Source organism: Sminthopsis crassicaudata, chromosome 3, assembly GCF_048593235.1.
Source record: "Sminthopsis crassicaudata isolate SCR6 chromosome 3, ASM4859323v1, whole genome shotgun sequence".
Lineage (NCBI taxonomy): Eukaryota > Metazoa > Chordata > Mammalia > Dasyuromorphia > Dasyuridae > Sminthopsis > Sminthopsis crassicaudata.
Genome location: NC_133619.1, coordinates 42,467,744 through 42,474,480, shown reverse-complemented (window position 1 = coordinate 42,474,480; position 6,737 = coordinate 42,467,744). Strand labels below are relative to the sequence as shown.

Sequence of the window (6,737 nt, the reverse complement as noted above, 5' to 3'; positions counted from 1 at the left end):
AATCTTTGAGGGCAGCTTGTAGCTGCGGGACTCGGACCACGGGGTCCCCAGTATCAGACAATTTCGAGATTCCGGGACTCCTCCTCGGAGAAAAAACAAACAAATCCCGACAGATCCCTACGCTTCCCCCCTTCCCCCCTCCACACACACCCCGCCCCAGCCCCGGGGCGTGCTTCGGTTCGGCGGCTTCTCGCCTCCCACGGAAGTCAGCTAGGGAGCCGCCTTCACCAGAAGTCTCCAGGCTCAGCCTCCCACTCATCCCGGACCGGTCCGATCTAGTCCAAGCAGGGGCCTGGGGCCAGCCCGGGCGCAGCGGGGTGTGAGAAAAAGGGAGGAGCCTAGCTGTGCGACCCGGCGCGTGCTCCCTAGCGGGGATCAGCACTTATCAGACCTCCAAGGTTAAATCTGTTAAATGGGTCCAGTCCTGCGCCTAGAAGTTGACGCGTCTCCTCCCGGGGCAGGCTGTCACTCCCTCCCAGGCTCACCAAGCAGCCCCGCGCCTCCGCCCCGCCGGCTCCCGCCTTCCCTCCAGCCGGTCCACTCAGGAGCTGGGTTTTACAGCAGTGAGGACAGCAGCCCAGGGGCGAAGGCGGAGGGGAGGAGGGGGCGGAGCTAGGTCTCGGAGTTCTCTTAACGGACAGCTCTCCTGACCAAGCGCTTTCCCTAGCTCCTCCCCGTCGTCCCGGGCCTCTACCAATGAGAGCGCTAGGAAGGCGGGATTTCCTTCTCCCAGCCGTGTTGTCGTCTCTTCTTTGGCTTCTCCGCCGTTGGGCCCGCAGAGCGAGCTCCGGGGTCATGGATGCCGCTTAGGCTCTCCCGCCGCGACTGAGTAGGGATTAGGGACGAATTCGCTCTTGGCCAGGACGGTCCAGCCGCCCAGCCCCGACCCCTCCTCCCTCAGGTGAGAGCCGCGCCTCGGCGGGGGCCTACACCGTCCGCTCGTCCGTCAGTCCGTCCTGCCGCTCGTCCCCGGAGCGTGGGTTCCCCGCTCTCTTCTCCCCCACCCCCCGTTCACTTCCCGGGGCGGGGCAGGCTGCGGAAACCTTTGCGGGAACTGATCCCCGCCGCGACCCGTCCGCCCCTCCCCCCACTAATTTTTTAAAGGGCGGAGTGGGTGTCTTAAAGTTTTAATTTGTTTGGGTTCCTTCTGCTCCGCCCTCGAGACCGACTGAGGGCCGCCGGGTGGGAGAAGGTGGGAGAAGGCGGCCGAGGACGCCCCTGACCTGCGTGACTTTGTCTCTCTTCCCCCCACCCCCACCCCCGTGTCTACTGCCGTGGAGGCGAGGAACCCGCCGGGAGAGTAGCGCTCTCACCGCTCTTGGGGTTCTCTGGAGGGGGACTCCGCTATTCCCCGAGGGTGTGGTGAGGAGGGGGATCCTCCTTTAGCCAGGTGGGCCGCCCGTCGGGACATCCTCCTCGAGCGATGGGGGAATCACCTCGCCCTGTAGCCGAGAGCTCCCGCACGCTTGGGACACCGAGAAACGCGCGTGGCTCAGCGGCTGTCGTGCTCGGTCCGGCCTCCTTTTGCCCTGGGTGGGCTGGCCTCCGGGACGTGAAGTGCATCGTCCCCACCTTGGGGCTGATAGCCACCCCTGCCGCGGGGTTTCCTTCCGTCTCAGGCTGGAGCCCTAGAGCCGGGTGCCGCGGTGGGGAGCTCCCCGCCCCCCTGACAGGGAGTGACCTTGGCCGGTCCCTCCCGAGCCTCAGTTTCCTCATCTGTAAAATGAAAGGCTTGAGTGAAATAGACCTGGTTTAGCCTTAATTAGTGAGATTTCAAGCCCGAGATTTGTGGAGGCGCTGCGGAATGCCGAGGCCTCTGCTTGGGGGCAGCCTGGGGCAGGCCTGGGATGAGTGGCAGCTCCGGGAGACCCAAGCTTGGGGCTACTGGGTGACTTTGCTTTGCAGGTGGTTACATTTCAAATAGAAAAAAAACAAAAAATTCTGGGCCCCTCGTCCCCTCGTAAGTTTCCAGTCTTCAGAGAGCTCCCTCCTCTCCAGGTGCGGCCAGTCCGGTCCGTGCCGGCTCCGGGCTGTTTCCTGAGGCAGGTGCTGACCTTCCCGGCCCCCTGGAAGTGAGAGAGTGAGAGAAGAGGGTCCTTGCTAGGTAGTTACTGGTTGGACAGCAATAATGCTCACTTGGAAATAAAGTGAATCCAGCCAGTTCCCGCTCTAACAAGGTATTGTGTCACATGGCGCTTTGACATGAGACACCACAAAAAGGCCGCATTGTTTGGGGAAATGTTAGACTCTCAAAAGAGGGCTAGGATGATTATTTGGAAAAATAAATTGCTTTTAGTTATTAATCAGAAATGTTTCTTAAGTATCTTTTATATGACAGGAACTATAATAGGCATTAAGGATACAATGAGAAAATAAAACATTCCCTTCTCCTTAGGGAGCCTCTGTTTTGTTTTTGTATTTGAGACCACATAGACATAAATGAGTATCTAATTACTTTTTTTTTGGTAGGGAAAATGCTAGCAATTGGATAGATCAGGAAAATCCTTTATGTAGAAGATGATATTTGAGCATAATTTATTTTTATTTTTAATTTTTTAAAATAGTTTTTATTTACCAGATATGTGCATGGGTAATTTTACAACGTTGACAATTGCCAAACCTTTTGTTCTAATTTTTCCCCTCCTTCCCCTTCCCCCCCAGATGGCGGGTTGACCAATACATGTTAAATATGTTAGAGTATAAATTAAATACAATATATGTATACATGTCCAAACAGCTGTTTTGCTGTACAAAAAGAATCGGACTTTGAAATAGTGTAGCCTGCAAAGGAAATCAGAAATGCAGGCGGACAAAAATAGGGATTGGGTTTTCTATGTATGGTTCATAGTCATCTCCCAGAGTTCTTTTGCTGTGTAGCTGGTTCAGTTCATTACTGTTGAGCATAATTTAAGGGGAAAAATGGTTTCTAAGACTCGGTTTGCATTCCCCTCATGGAAGTGTAGGGAAGTGTAGTTCACGCAGAACCGAACATCCTACAGAAAAGGAGATGAAAGCTGTACATGGCCCGTATTCTTCAGGAAGGCTGGTTTTACTGAAGGGTGTTTGAAATAGTCATATATGATAAAGTTGAAAAGGCAAATTGAATCAGTGAGATAGTACTGCTGTATAGCTATTGTGCTGAATATCTTGTGTGTTCTTCTACTTGAGAAAGGAACTGACATTTAGTAACCTGGATATTTAGTGCAGATGAAATGACATTCATGGGTTTTCTTGTATTTCCATTTTAGGTTTACTGTTTTTCCAAATAGAAATCCTGACTCATCATTTTGAAAATGTGTGCATTTAGTCACAAGGAAGACTGGATTTGGGAGCAGGACAGGGAGTGGGAGAGGGAGAAGAGAATACTACAAGATTAGTGTAAATCTGTTGTTGGTACTGAAATAAAATCCAATTCTAGTTTTCTGCTGAGGGAAGGGAGTAGGGATTAGCCACATTTCCCTATTGCTGTGAAGCTGACTTTTTAGTTTTCCTTATTCATGCAGTCATTAGAATCTTGCTAGTTAGATGTTCATGGGATAAGGTCATAGGATTTAATTCAGCAAATATTAAGTGCTTGCCATTTTCATAATAGTATTCTAGGAATTGTATGGAGACAAGTAGAGAAAAAGCTATTCGGTAAAGTGAAAAGAGTGCTGCAGTATTTGAGTTTAAAAGGCTTAGTTTAAACACTGGCTCTACCACTTATATCTCTGAATAAAATTTTAGAATGTCTTAATTGAAAGGATGTTTAATGAATGTGTAAAACAAGAAGTCAGTGTGGCTGTATTTTTTAAACTTTAATTTTTTTCTTATCCTGAACTTAATACCATTAAGTGGGAGCTTTTTTATAAAACAAGATATAGTATTACCCATGAAACTAAAGATAATAATATAGAGCTTGTTTTATTAAAACATATTCTATCGATTCAGCACATTAAGGGCCAACAACTGCCCCCTTGTCAGCATTCCTTTGGATATTTCTTTTCTGTGCACATTAAAACTTGCTTCATTCATGTGCTTGACTTTTTTCCTCCCCATCACTGGCCGTCATCAAACATTTGTTAAGCATTACTATATGCTAGGTGCTGTGCTAAACACTGAGAATGCCAATATGAGCTAAAAGGTTATTAAGGGGCAGGAAGTTTGCTGCTTTGACCATTAGTTTACATTCTAATGGGAGAAGACTACACAAGAAAAGGAAGCTGAAAAAGGGAAGGAAGAGGCATACTGGAGAAAGCACTGATTTCATCCTTCTAGAAATGATGATTGGCCATCAGTGGAAGCCTTGGGAGATGCTGCCCAATGAGAGGGAAGGGCTTAGGTAATTCCTAGGGGGATTCCATTGCCAAAGTGGTTTTCTGGCATGAAGTGGTTTCTAGGACATGAAGAACCTTGCTGATAAAGGAGCCCAAGTCATTCCCTCCTCATCCTATAAAGAGTCCTGCGCAGCTGCATCAGGAGGCCTATCTGGAGACGAGGTCACCGTGGTTACCCCTTCCTTGTAGTTTGCGGTTTTCTGAACCTTCAAGCCCTTTCTTCACTTTCAGGATGATCAAAAAATAGGGCACCACTAGCTCTTCTCAGATTTGCACCTTGATGTTAAGGTGCCGCTCCGAAGTGCTGAGGAAAAGTCTCTGGGCAGATTTATTCTTGTGACCAGTCCTCCTCCATCATATAGTAAGGATGGGAGCCTAGCCCCTATAGAACATCCCAACTCTCCTAAGACAAGTTTGCATAGTCACACACACCCACAGAGTCCCAAATTCATTCACATATTGACCTTGTCTGAAAATGTGTGTCTGATTCTATACCTCTAATCCATCACTTTTCTGTCAAGAGGTAGAAACAATGCTTTATCCTACCTTGTTATGGGCCAGAACTCTCAATGTGAAACAAAGGATTCCTACAAAGTTCTAAGTTAGTGGAATTGATTAGAGAGAATAGTATCTAATTTAGCATGGTTCAGTTTGATTGATTTAATCCTACAAGGAGATGTTATGGGCCAGAAATTGAAACAAGGTACTAAGTGGAATTGAGACAATGGTTAAATCTAGTTTAGCATTGATTTAATCCTACCAAATAATGGTTTCCTAGTGATATAATGATTGGTTTGTATTCAGTGTGGGGCATATGAGGAGAAGCTCTCAGGGCCAGAGTTACAAGCTCACTAGAAGCTCTCGGAGGGTGAGACAGATTCATTCCATCATCCACCTTTGTTGTGGATGGAGGCTCAAGCACAAGCCCTTGGAAGTTGGGGAGATTCAGAAGCCAGAAGGCAGGTGGGAACTCAAGCTTTTGGAACCAAGACTACCAAGGCCTTTAAGAAAGTTAACCAGGCCGCTGGAAAGGAGACAAGACTTGGAAAGAGACAATAAAGGATTCGGACTTTAATACCTGGCTGTTATTTTGGTGATTACTGAACTGAAACTAAGGCTGCCTCTAGAGACCCCAAGGAAATCCCAACAAGAGAAGTTACATTTTAGAGAAGAATATTACACTACCTGTCTTTTGAAATTGTGGTTGGTCATTGCATATATTCTTTTAAGTCTTTCTTTGTAATATTGTAGTAATAGAAATTATTTTTCTGTTTCTACTCCATTCTTTTATTTCATGTATCCTACTGTGCAATATTATCTAATTATATTCATGTACTATAGTTTGTTCAACTATTCCTCAGTTAATGGATATTCCCGTAGGTCTAGTTCTTTGTTATAAGAGTGCTGCTGTAAATATTTTTGCATATAGAGTACTTTCTTTGATCTTTGTAGTTTATACCTAGTAGTAGTATTGTTGGGTCAAAGGATATCTATCCACAGTTTTTTTGACTTTTTTGGATATAATTGTAAATTGCTTTTCACAGTGGCTATACATTTCATAACTCTACCAGCACTGCATTAGAATTTGTCTCCTTCCATATCCTCTACACTAATTGTCATTTTCCTTTGTCATTTTTGTCATGGGTAAGAAGTAGAACCTTGGAATTGTTTTAATTTAAATTTCTCTTATTTAGTGATTTGGACAATTTTTCATTTTGAGAATTGCCTCTCATCTATCATTTGATTATCTGCTGGGGAATAGTGACTTAGTTGTTAAGAGAAGGTTTTTTTGTTGGGAGGAATGAGAGGGGCTTATGAGACATGCTAGCAATATTAAAAAATATGTTTACAAAGAAACAAAAGGAAATGAAGGAGTGATCAGAGAACCAGCATAGTATTGCTTAGCTCACACTTAGAACTTTTCTAGATGAGGAATTGTCACAGCCTACATTCTCATAGTATAGCTGTTGAGGACATAGTCACCTTTAAATTATCATTCAAGTAGGAAGTAGGGCTTGAAAGAAGAATTGGATGGTAATTTTACTAAAAAAGCGCCGTTTGGGGCAGCTAGATGACACAGTGGATAGAGCATCTGCTTTGGAGGAGCCGAGTTCAAATGCCACCTCAGACGCATAACACTTTTTGGTTGTGTTATCCTGAGCAAGTCATTTAACCCTAAGTACCTCGCAAAAAAACCAAAACAAAACAAACTCCTCCAAACAGCTTTTATGTATTTACATCCTAGTTATTATTCTGTATTTTCCTAATGAGAGTGAAATGGTCACAATTCTTAAACTCTTATCTTTTCTCTGCATGTTTTTATATTACTGAAATAACATGATATAAGTTAGTTTTTTTTTTTTTTTTAGAGGACCATAAACACAGTTAATGAATTTGAAGATATATATCATGAATATTTAT

At 45.3% G+C, this 6,737-nt stretch overlaps 1 protein-coding gene across 2 annotated transcripts in view; it reads left to right on the top strand.

The window, feature by feature from the left end:
* Positions 1-432: 432 nt before the first annotated feature.
* RNF13 (ring finger protein 13) overlaps positions 433-6,737 on the top strand; it is an 81,972-nt gene continuing 75,667 nt past the window's right edge. The window contains exon 1 of one of the 2 annotated variants that reach the window (XM_074298346.1): positions 433-901. The gene's annotated coding sequence lies outside the window, so the exon portion shown is untranslated. The remainder of the gene's footprint in view (positions 902-6,737) is intronic. The other variant, XM_074298347.1, reaches the window with a different exon arrangement.